General features: G+C 41.0%; 1 long non-coding RNA gene across 3 annotated transcripts in view; it reads left to right on the forward strand.

The window, feature by feature from the left end:
- The window catches only part of LOC148001033 (uncharacterized), a 53357-nt gene extending 41862 nt beyond the window's left edge, over positions 1 to 11495 (forward strand). For all 3 annotated transcript variants that reach the window (XR_015638345.1, XR_015638344.1, XR_015638343.1), the window contains exons 3-5: positions 1328 to 2044; positions 9641 to 9798; positions 9888 to 11495. This is a non-coding gene — a long non-coding RNA (uncharacterized LOC148001033). The remainder of the gene's footprint in view (positions 1 to 1327; positions 2045 to 9640; positions 9799 to 9887) is intronic.
- Positions 11496 to 12886: the final 1391 nt, after the last annotated feature.

The raw sequence follows: 12886 nt of genomic DNA on the forward strand, positions 1-12886 counted from the left end.
GTGAAAATCAGCAGGGACACCATAAGAAATTCTTTGGTGCACTTCTCTCTACGAAGTGACAACCAGTGAAGACCTGAGATCAGCAAAGTGCTGCAGGGCATAGCAATGCATGCGTGTCCTTTCACTGTCTGTGATTCTACTCTTTCTAAATACCACGTGCCCGGTCAAGCATCTGCTTTAGAAACCTGTCTTCTCACAAGCAGCTTCCTTAAAAACATCATGTGACCTCTCATAAGATGACTTCCAGGAAAACATCACATGACAAAAATGACTTTCCAAAGAAACCAGAAAAATCCCACTCTCTTTCCTTCCTGCCTGCCTTCCTTCGCCTCCTCCCTCCTTCCTTCTTTCTCCCTCCATCCTTCTGTCTTTCCCTCTTTTTCCTTCCTTTCTTTTTTCTTTCTCTTCTCTCTTCCTTTCCTCCCTCCTTCTCTCCCTTTATTTTTGTTTTTGTTTGTTTTGAATGCCTACTTTTTAAGATGGCAAATATCGTGGCATGGAATAAAGAAAGATCCATGCATGCAAGGCTTTCTGCTTACGCCGAATCCCTGTGTGCTCAGTGAAGACCCATTCTGTTCTTTGACCCATTTAGTACTTTCAAGGACTCTCTGCCCCACCTGTGAGGGTAGTAAAGGATGGAGTTGCATTATTTTTCTAAAATGGCACTTCAAACCATCACAGTGTGTCCCGCAATGGTATAGAGCAGCAGCCTCATTGAATTGCAATGTAATCTTATGACATCAGTCTTCATAACACCACCATCCAGAAAAACACCACTCATGTGTATCACGGTAACAGTGGTGTCACAAACCCATTCACTGATAGTTGTGCATAAGCGTAGCACATATAACTGTGTACAGTGCATACTATAGATATGATGATTGTGTTCCTGTCTATGGGGTTACTGTACACATCTTTTAGCATTAAAGTGATTGCTATAGTATACTTTTTAAGTATTAAAGTGTGTGCCTACTTTTAGAAGAACGTTTTAGTATAAAACAGTATGTCATGCTAGTTCTGCAATAGCCTTCAGTATTACAGGTTGACTTGGTATCTTCAACAATATTTTATTACATTTTATTCATTTATCATGTCTGCATGCCACAGAACATATGTGAAAGCCAGAGGATAACTTATGGGAACTGGTTTTCTCATTCCACTATGGAGGTCCTGGGGATGGAATTTAGGTCATGAGTCTTAGCAGCAAGCCCCTTTATCCACAGAGCCATCCTTTCAGTCTTTCATTACATTTATTGATCGTATCATTTTCTCTTATCCTTTACTTAATCTCATTTTACACATCATGTCTTTATTTTATTATACATAGGGCCATGATTAAGAAAATAATAGATGGGGCGGCGCAGATCTTCCTGGTTGCTGCTGCCATGCAGAGCTCGTAGGCAGCACCCCACGAGCAAACTTGAGCCTCGGGACCACAAGTAAGACCAAATTTTCTGCTGCAAGAGACCTGCCTGGTGAACTCAGGACACACAGAAGCAAAATTCCTCTAGGACCGGGCACTTCCTGTGTTTACCGGGAGTCACAAACCTGCAGATCCCGGCCCGCAGCAGCTCTCTGCTCCCAAACCCCGTGGGAGAGAGACCTCACCGCCTGGTCAGGTGGGCACTCCTGAGGCTGCAGAGCAGAAGAGACCACCAACACTGCCCACCCCTGCCCACATCCCTGGCCCAAGAGGAAACTGTATAAGGCCTCTGGGTTCCCGTGGGGGAGGGCCCAGGAGCGGCAGGACCCCTGCACCTGAGACACTAGCGGAACCTGAAGGGACAGACCGGATAAACAATTCTCTGCACCCAAATCCCGTGGGAGGGAGAGCTAAACCTACAGAGAGGCAGACGCGCCTGGGAAACCAGAAGAGACAGCACTCTGCACACATCTCTGACGCCAGAGGAAAACACCAAACGCCATCTGGAACCCTGGTGCACTGAAGCTCCCGGAAACGATGGCGCAGATCTTCCTGATTGCTGCCACTGCACGGAGCTCGGAGGCAGCACCCCACGAGCAAACTTCAGCCTCGGGACCACAGGTAAGACCAACTTTTCTGCTGCAAGTGACCTGCCTGGTGAACACCAGACACAGGCCCATAGGAACAGCTGAAGGCCTGTAGATAGGAAAAATTACACGCCCAAAAGCAGAACACTCTGTCCCCATAACTGGCTGAAAGAAAACAGGAAAACAGGTCTACAACACTCCTGACACACAGGCTTATAGGACAGTCTAGCCACTGTCAGAAATAGCAGAACAAAGTAACACTAGAGATAATCTGATGGCGAGAGGCAAGCACAGGAACCCAAGCAACAGAAACCAAGACTACATGGCATCATCGGAGCCCAATTCTCCCACCAAAGCAAACACGGAATATCCAAACACACCAGAAAAGCAAGATCTAGTTTCAAAATCATATTTGATCATGATGCTGGAGGACTTCAAGAAAGACATGAACACACTTAGGGAAACACAGAAAAACATTAATAAACAAGTAGAAGCCTACAGAGAGGAATCGCAAAAATCCCTGAAAGAATTCCAGGAAAACACAATCAAACAGTTGAAGGAATTAAAAATGGAAATAGAAGCAATCAAGAAAGAACACATGGAAACAACCCTGGATATAGAAAACCAAAAGAAGAGACAAGGAGCTGTAGATACGAGCTTCACCAACAGAATACAAGAGATGGAAGAGAGAATCTCAGGAACAGAAGATTCCATAGAAATCATTGACTCAACTGTCAAAGATAATGTAAAGTGGAAAAAGCTACTGGTCCAAAACATACAGGAAATCCAGGACTCAATGAGAAGATCAAACCTAAGGATAATAGGTATAGAAGAGAGTGAAGACTCCCAGCTCAAAGGACCAATAAATATCTTCAACAGAATCATAGAAGAAAACTTCCCTAACCTAAAGAAAGAGATACCTATAGGCATACAAGAAGCCTACAAACTCCAAATAGATTGGACCAGAAAAGAAACACCTCCTGTCACATAATAGTCAAAACACCAAACGCACAAAATAAAGAAAGAATATTAAAAGCAGTAAGGGAAAAAGGTCAAGTAACATATAAAGGCAGACCTATCAGAATTACACCAGACTTTTCGCCAGAAACTATGAAAGCCAGAAGATCCTGGACAGATGTCACACAGACCCTAAGAGAACATAAATGCCAACCCAGGTTACTGTATCCTGCAAAACTCTCAATTAACATAGATGGAGAAACGAAGATATTCCATGACAAAACCAAATTTACACAATATCTTTCTACAAATCCAGCACTACAAAGGATAATAAATGGTAAAGCCCAACATAAGGAGGCAAGCTATACCCTAGAAGAAGCAAGAAACTAATCGTCTTGGCAACAAAACAAAGAGAAGAAAAGCACACAACTTAACATAACCGCACATCCAAATTTGAATATAACAGGAAGCAATAATCACTATTTTTTAATATATCTCAACATCAATGGCCTCAACTCCCCAATAAAAAGACATAGATTAACAAACTGGTTATGCAATGAGGACCCTGCATTCTGCTGCCTACAGGAAACACACCTCAGAGAAAGACAGACACTACCTCAGAGTGAAAGGCTGGAAAACAACTTTCCAAGCAAATGGTCAGAAGAAGCAAGCTGGAGTAGCCATTCTAATATCAAATAAAATCAATTTTCAACTAAAATTCATCAAAAAAGATAAGGAAGGGCACTTCATATTCATCAAAGGAAAAATCCACCAAGATGAACTCTCAATCCTAAATATCTATGGCCCAAATACAAGGGCACCTACATATGTAAAAGAAACCTTACTAAAGCTCAAAACACACATTACACCTCACACAATAATAGTAGGAGACTTCAACACCCCACTCTCATCAATGGACAGATCATGGAAACTGAAATTAATCAGAGACGTAGACAGACTAAGAGAAGTCATGAGCCAAATGGACTTAACAGATATTTATAGAACATTCTACCCTAAAGCAAAAGGATATACCTTCTTCTCAGCTCCTCATGGTACTTTCTCCAAAATTGACCATATAATTGGTCAAAAAACGGGCCTCAACAGGTATAGAAAGATAGAAATAATCCCATGCGTGCTATCGGACCACCACGGCCTAAAACTGGTCTTCAATAACAATAAGGGAAGAATGCCCACATATACGTGGAAATTGAACAATATTCTACTCAATGATAACATGGTCAAGGAAGAAATGAAGAAAGAAGTTAAAGACTTTTTAAAATTTAATGAAAATGAAGGTACAACATACCTAAACTTATGGGACACAATGAAAGCTGTGCTAAGAGGAAAACTCATAGCGCTGAGTTCCTGCAGAAAGAAACAGGAAAGAGCATATGTCAGCAGCTTCACAGCACACCTAAAATCTCTAGAACAAAAAGAAGCAAACACACCCAGGAGGAGTAGAAGGCAGGAAATAATCAAACTCAGAGCTGCAATCAACCAAGTAGAAACAAAAAGGACCATAGAAAGAATCAACAGAACCAAAAGTTGGTTCTTTGAGAAAATGAACAAGATAGATAAACCCTTAGCCAGACTAACGAGAGGACACAGAGAGTGTATCCAAATTAACAAAATCAGAAAAGGGAGACATAACTACGGATTCAGAGGAAATTCAAAAAATCATCAGATCTTACTACAAAAGCCTATATTCAACAAAACTTGAAAATCTGCAGGAAATGGACAATTTCCTAGACAGATACCAGGTACCGAAGTTAAACCAGGAACAGATAAACCATTTAAACAATCCCATAACTCCTAAGGAAATAGAAGCAGTCATTAAAGGTCTCCCAACCAAAAAGAGCCCAGGTCCAGACGGGTTCAGTGCAGAATTCTATCAAACCTTCATAGAAGACCTCATACCAATATTATCCAAACTATTCCACAAAATTGAAACAGATGGAGCACTACCGAATTCCTTCTATGAAGTCACAATTACTCTTATACCTAAACCACACAAAGACCCAACAAAGAAAGAGAACTTCAGACCAATTTCCCTTATGAATATCGACACAAAAATACTCAATAAAATTCTGGGAAACCGAATCCAAGAACACACCAAAACAATCATCCACCATGATCAAGTAGGCTTCATCCCAGGCATGCAGGGATGGTTTAATATACGGAAAACCGCCAACATGATCCATTATATAAACAAACTGAAAGAACAAAACCACATAATCATTTCATTAGATGCTGAGAAAGCATTTGACAAAATTCAACACCCCTTCATGATAAAAGTCCTGGAAAGAATAGGAATTCAAGGCCCATACCTAAACATAGTAAAAGCCATATACAGCAAACCAGTTGCTAACATTAAACTAAATGGAGAGAAACTTGAAACAATCCCACTAAAATCAGGGACTAAACAATGCTGCCCACTCTCTCCCTACTCATTCAATATAGTTCTTGAAGTTCTAGCCAGAGCAATCAGACAACAAAAGGAGGTCAAGGGGATACAGATCGGAAAAGAAGAAGTCAAAATATCACTATTTGCAGATACTATGATAGTATATTTAAGTGATCCCAAAAGTTCCACCAGAGAACTACTAAAGCTGATAAACAACTTCAGCAAAGTGGCTGGGTATAAAATTAACTCAAATAAATCAGTAGCCTTCCTCTACACAAAAGAGAAACAAGCCGAGAAAGAAAGTAGGGAAACGACACCCTTCATAATAGACCCAAATAATATAAAGTACCTCGGTGTGACTTTAACCAAGCAAGTAAAATATTTGTACAATAAGAACTTCAAGACTCTGAAGAAAGAAATTGAAGAAGTCCTGAGAAGATGGAAAGATCTCCCATGCTCATGGATTGGCAGGATTAATATAGTAAAAATGGCCATTTTACCAAAAGCGATCTACAGATTCAATGCAATCCCCATCAAAATACCAATCCAATTCTTCAAAGAGTTAGACAGAACAATTTGCAAATTCATCTGGAATAACAAAAACCCAGGATAGCTAAAACTATCCTCAACAATAAAAGGACTTCAGGGGGAATCACTATCCCTGAACTCAAGCAGTATTACAGAGCAATAGTGATAAAAACTGCATGGTATTGGTACAGAGACAGACAGATAGACCAATGGAAGAGAATTGAAGACCCAGAAATGAACCCACACACCTATGGGCGCCTGAGTTTTGACAAAGTAGCCAAAACCACCAAATGGAAAAAAGATAACATTTTCAGCAAATGGTGCTGATTCAACTGGAGGTCAACATGTAGAAGAATGCAGATCGATCCATGCTTATCACCCTGTATAATGCTTAAGTCCAAGTGGATCAAGGACCTCCACATCAAACCAGATACACTCAAACTAATAGAAGAAAAACTAGGGAAGCATCTGGAACACATGGGCACTGGAATAAATTTCCTGAACAAAACACCAATGGCTTATGCTCTAAGATCAAGAGTCGACAAATGGGATCTCATAAAACTGTAAAGCTTCTGTAAGGCAAAGGACACTGTGGTTAGGACAAAACGGCAACCAACAGATTGGGAAAAGATCCTTACCAATCCTACAACAGATAGAGGCCTTATATCCAAAATATACAAAGAACTAAAGAAGTTAGACTGCAGGGAAACAAATAACCCTATTAAAAATGGGGTTCAGAGCTAAACAAAGAATTCACAGCTGAGGAATGCCGAATGGCTGAGAAACACCTAAAGAAATGTTCAACATCTTTAGTCATAAGGGAAATGCAAATCAAAACAACCCTGAGATTTCACCTCACACCAGTGAGAATGGCTAAGATCAAAAACTCAGGTGACAGCAGATGCTGGCGAGGATGTGGAGAAAGAGGAACACTCCTCCATTGTTGGTGGGATTGCAGACTGGTACAACCATTCTGGAAATCAATCTGGAGGTTCCTCAGAAAATTGGACATTGAACTACCTGAGGATCCAGCTATACCTCTCTTGGGCATATATCCAAAAGATTCCCCAACATATAAGAAAGACACATGCTCCACTATGTTCATTGCAGCCTTATTTATAATAGCCAGAACCTGGAAAGAACCCAGATGCCCTTCAACAGAGGAATGGATACAGAAAATTTCGTACATCGACACAATGGAATATTACTCAGCTATCAAAAACAATGACTTTATGAAATTCGTAGGCAAATGGTTGGAACTGGAAAATATTATCCTGAGTGAGGTAACCCAATCACAGTAAAACACACATGGTATGCACTCATTGATAAGTGGCTATTAGCCCAAATGCTTGAATTACCCTAGATGCCTAGAACAAATGAAACTCAAGATGGATGATCAAAATGTGAATGCTTCACTCCTTCTTCAAAAGGGGAACAAGAATACCCTTGGCAGGGAATAGAGAGACAAAGATTAAAACAGACACAGAAGGAACACCCATTCAGAGCCTGCCCCACATGTGGCCCATGCATATACAGTCATCCAATTAGACAAGATGGATGAAGCAAAGAAGTGCAGGCCGACAGGAGCCGGATGTAGATCTCTCCCGAGAGACACAGCCAGAATACAGCAAACACAGAGGCATATGCCAGCAGCAAACCACTGAGTTGAGAATAGGACCCCCGTTGAAGGAATCAGAGAAAGAACTGGCAGAGCTTGAAGAGGCTCGAGACCCCATAGGTACAACAATGCCAACCAACCAGATCTTCCAGGGACTAAGCCACTACCTAAAGACTAAACATGGACTGACCCTGGACTCTGACCTCATAGGTAGAAATAAATATCCTAGTAAGAGCACCAGTGGAATGGGAAGCCCTAGGTCCTGCTAAGAGTGAACCTCCAGTGAACTAGATTGTTGGGGGGAGGGCGGCAAGGGGGGAGGATGGGGAGGGGAACGCCCATAAAGAAGGGGAGGGGGGAGGGGGATATTTGCCTGGAAACCGGGAAAGGGAATAACACTCGAAATGTATATAAGAAATACTCAAGTTAATAAAAAAAAAAAGACACGATAACCAAAAACAAAAAAAAGAAAATAATAGATGTTCATAAACATATTTATTTATATGTTTATTATTATATTATTAAATATAAATATAATATTAAATATAAATATATTAAATTAATATTTATTAATATTAAATATAATATTATTAAATATAAATATAATATTAAATATAAATATTATTATATTTATGCGAACACACAGCTAGGCAAGGTGCTATGTGTGTAGTTGGCTATGTAATATAAGTACTGTCTATGGTGTTTGCACAATGACAAAGTCACCCAATGATGCATTTCTCAGAATGTTTTCTTCATGACACATAACTGACAACTCACTTTGCCTCTGCCATTCTATGATGAACTCTTTGCCCTCAAATTATTTTCTCCCTTCAGTGTTTCTCAGCCACCTTCTTAATGCAATGTTTAGTCCTTCCCAGAATTTTCTAGTATTCATAGGATGATGTACTTCTGACCCCCAAATGGCCATGTAGGTTCACTATTCACCCTTCCTTTCCTCAAGGGGAGGTCACTGCCAGTCCCTCCAGCATGCAGGTCCTCTGCTTACTATACCCAAATGTTCACAGGTCATCTCTGCTTAAAGGCTCTGCTTAAATTCACTCAGCTAATCTCATTTCTTTCTAGGCAGGAATTAATAACTTCACCCCCCTGCGCCCCATAGTGCTGGTCTGTCTGTTCTAATTCAATTTGTCTTATATTTTGTGATAATTTCCTTGGGATGTGGCAAAGACTGATATGTAGGCTTGGAAAACTGACCCTTCATCTCTGTTGGGGCTGGCAACACAGTCTGCTGCAAGCCTGGGTCAGGGACCAAGTAGACCCAAGAATTTTATGTCCTCTTTGAGGTGATCTGACCATTTTTCTCATGTATAAGGTTGAAGTGATAGCACGAATAGACATAGGACTCTCACTCTGACATGGTTTCTTATACCAGAGAGACGATTCTAGTAGATGCCTTTCTTCTGCTGCCTAGCACGGCATTCCTAGGATTAAGATTGAGCCACAGGAACTACAATACTGTCATATGTTCTATAGAGTCTTCTATGCATGTCAAAGAGTATAGGGTTCCAATTTACCTGTGGTTCATTTCCAGGTCTTGGGGTCAAGCCTCATGGAAACTCTAGTCCAAATATTTTCTGCCTGTGGTACTGCTTCCATTCCATAGTGTATTTAGACAACAGGCGTATGGCAGGCATCTTTTGCACTTATGTTGGTACCCAGGCCACATTGCTATCCCTCTCTGATCCATCTGTCTGGAAGGCCAAAGGGTGGGCAGCTAATAGGAACTATACTTCTTTCCTCTCGTAGTCTCCTTGGTGATGCTTTCTTGCTCTGTGTTATGTGCTTACACTGGGCTCTGTCGTTTGGTTTTAAAGCTGGTCTAATGAGAGGTAGGCATTCCAGCTGTGAAGAAAAATGCTTCTCTTACCCTGACCATGGCCCCCTTGCCTGCCTTCCACCCTGATAGCAGCATAGGAATGTGGGCATACAGGAAACACTCCAAAAGAGCAGATTGCGTACCAGGAACTCGGTAATTATGACTCCAAAGTTCAAGGGGAGATATAGTTTGAAGATGCACGTCTCCACTTATGTTACAAAATTCCAATTGTAAATCTAAGACAGCCAGAAAATGAGTTAACATTTACATTTTCCTGTATACTCAGGGAAGATTTGCATTTATGATCATCCTCAGCGAGGCACTTGTAACAGCTCCGAGAGTTATTGGAAGCGGGTGTTCAGGGCAGCACGTAAACAATGCAGCATCCTATGGAATGATGTCAACAGCATTAAATACAGCAGTATATCCTAGGGAACTGTGGAGGTAAGAAGTCCTCCACTGTTTAATGCACATACAGTCCAAAGAAATAGCAGTGCAAATAAATAATTATACTGATCCCTGTTTTTCTTCAGGTGGGAGATATAAAATTAGCCAGGAACAGCATGTTTGATGATCAAAACATGAGGAGAGATTTCTGGACCTGAGAAGAAACGTAAGCAGCCTGGATCTTTGAAGGTTTGTAGACACACTAATTGGGTGATAAAAAACACCCTCTTACAGTTTAAACCTGAAGTGTGCCCCATAGATATGTTCTTTGAATTCTTATTCCCAGATGGTAGTGCCATTTTGGAAGGCTGGGGCTTTAGAAGATGGGGCTGAGGTGGGTCATTATGAGGTGAGACTTTAAAGCCTCCAGCCATTCTCTCAGTCTCCTGGTCTGCCATTGTAATCGGAACAGTCTCCTACATTCTGCTGCCATGAATTGAGCCACTCTTTCAGGTCTTCCATGATGGATTGGAAACCGCTGAAGTTATGATCTGAACTGTCTTTGCTCCCTCTTATCGGGACTGTTGGACATTCCCCCATAGTGTTGGAAAAGTAACTCACTCATAGCCCTTACTCGAAGTATGCAAAGTATAGGCTGTGTTCACAAGTGCGGCCACTCTTGTTTGTTTAAGCATTTTCTGTGGTTGCTTTCTGCACCAAAAACAGAAGAGTTGAATGCTGGCTGTTAGTGACTGCTTTTAGTACCTCCTCCACCCTGAAGGCCAGCTGGAGCTTGGACTAGCAGCACTCACTGTGTGGGATAAGTGTGACAAGCCCAGATCAGGTTGAAAGTGGGTTGAAGTATTTCATGTTTGTCTTTGTGGTACCTGCCAGCTCCATATCTGCAATATCAAATATGTATGTAAAACTTGACTCATTGTGAAAAAAATGTTTATTGCTATTCTAAATGTGGATTGATAAGTCACTGATGTATGGTTTTGTAAATTTTTCATTTTGAAATCTTTTTTAACACATGGGAACATATTACCATCCAGCACTAACAACCTTCATCAGTTTTTACTCAGAAAGTCATCTGAAGCTTTGTTAATAGTCCCAATCATGTCCTTTATGACAAGAGGAGCTTGCCAGGGAACTCAAGGTGTACATACCTCTCTTGGCTTTCTAGGTTCCTTCAATCTGGAGTGATTCATGACTATGTTTTTTAATTGATTAGTTCCATCTCCCCCATATATTAGTTATTTCTTTCAATTTGGTAAAAAAAAAAAGCAACTAAAGAGGGTTTCTTTTGGCTCAAAGTTCCAGGGTACAGTTCATTATGGTAGGAAAGTTATGGCAGGTGGAGTTTGGGGCTGGATGTCACATTATATGTTGTGGTTTGCCCTGAAGTTATCTGTATTTTGATGCTAATTCCACTGCTCCAAGGACAGCTGCCTAGTCACACTCAGGTGAGTTCACCAGAACCTCCCCACTGAATTTGTAAAGTACAGGTGAGGGGCAGGTACAGGATAGAAGGAGGCCTGTCATTGGAGGAGAAGGAAGGAAGGGTGGGAGAGAAGTTTGAAGGAAGAGGAGGAAACTAGAAGAGAAAGGAGAGAGGAGATGGTAAGAAGCCATGGCAGGCGATGTTAAGATTCTACTCTGTGTATTTACAGGTTGTTATTAATGTTCCTAAAGGATGGATGGTACCAGGCTTTGTATGTTTAAGTGGGCAATTATATCTTACCATTTGGGTCAAAGGTTATTGTGTTGTGTGTTCTTTTATGTGACGGTTTGAGTGAAGGGAAGTGTGTGGTGGCAAGAGAGACTGGGCCACTGTGGAGTTGGGATGTGTTTCTGCCAAGATATCTAGCAGATATCTTGGGGCACTGAGGTGCTGGACCTAGCGGGGAAAAAGACAACTATACATTTTAATTATATATTTTTACAACAAAAATTATATCCACAGCTAGGAGAGAGAGAGAGAGAGAGAGAGAGAGAGAGAGAGAGAGAGAGAGATGAATGCTTTTGTTCAGCTAGTCCATAAAATGGTGTTATACACATAACCTCCTCAGTTAACCCAATATAGAAAATTCCTCACATATATGCTTAGAGATTTGTCTTAAAGGTGATTCCAGGTTCTATTAGGTTGATAATTGATATAAATTGTCAACAAGCTTACTCCTTGTCAACCTGATGTGTCAACATATCATTTCCCCTCTTATCTCTTAAGCCCATGATGGTTTCAGTGCCAAATCCATTCAAACCATGTAAAAAAGTTCCTGTAGTCTTCAACAGTTTCAACGTTGTTTAAAATGCCATAGGCCAAGCCTCTTCTGAGAGTCAAGGCTATTTCTTAGCTGTAAGTCCTTATGACATCATAAAAGAAACCACATAGTTCTAGTATACAGTGGCACACAATAAGTACTCCTATTTCAATAAGGAGGAAAGAGCACAATAATAAATGAGTGGACCAAAGCAAGATAAAAATTCACCACAGAAGAAAGAGGAACACTCCTCCATTGTTGGTGGGATTGCAGACTGGTACAACCATTCTGGAAATCAGTCTGGGGATTCCTCAGAAAATTGGACAGTGAACTACCTTGGGCAAATACCCAAAAGATGCCCCAACATATAACAAAGACACATGCTCCACTATGTTCATAGCAGCCTTATTTATAATAGCCAGAAGCTGGAAAGAACCCAAATGCCCTTCAACAGAGGAATGAATACAGAAAATGTGGTACATCTATACAATGGAATATTACTCAGCTATCAAAAACAATGACTATGAAATTCATAGGCAAATGGATGGAACTGGAAAATATCCTGAGTGAGGTAACCCAATCACAGAAAAACACACATGGTATGCACTCATTGATAAGTGGCTATTAGCCCAAATTCTTGAATTACCCTAGATGCACAGAACACATGAAACTCAAAAGGGATGACCAAAATGTGAATGCTTCACTCCTTCTTTAAAAGGGGAACATGAATACCCTTGGCAGGGAATAGGGAGTCAAAGTTTAGAACAGAGGCAGAAGGAACACCCATTCAGAGCCTGCCCCACATGTGGCCCATACTTATACAGCCACCCAATTAGATAAGATGGATGAAGCAAAGAAGTGCAGGCCAACAGGAACCGGAT

The sequence above is a fragment of the Rattus norvegicus genome, chromosome 15 (genome assembly GCF_021556685.1).
Source record: "Rattus norvegicus strain SHRSP/BbbUtx chromosome 15, alternate assembly SHRSP_T2T, whole genome shotgun sequence".
Taxonomy (NCBI): domain Eukaryota; kingdom Metazoa; phylum Chordata; class Mammalia; order Rodentia; family Muridae; genus Rattus; species Rattus norvegicus.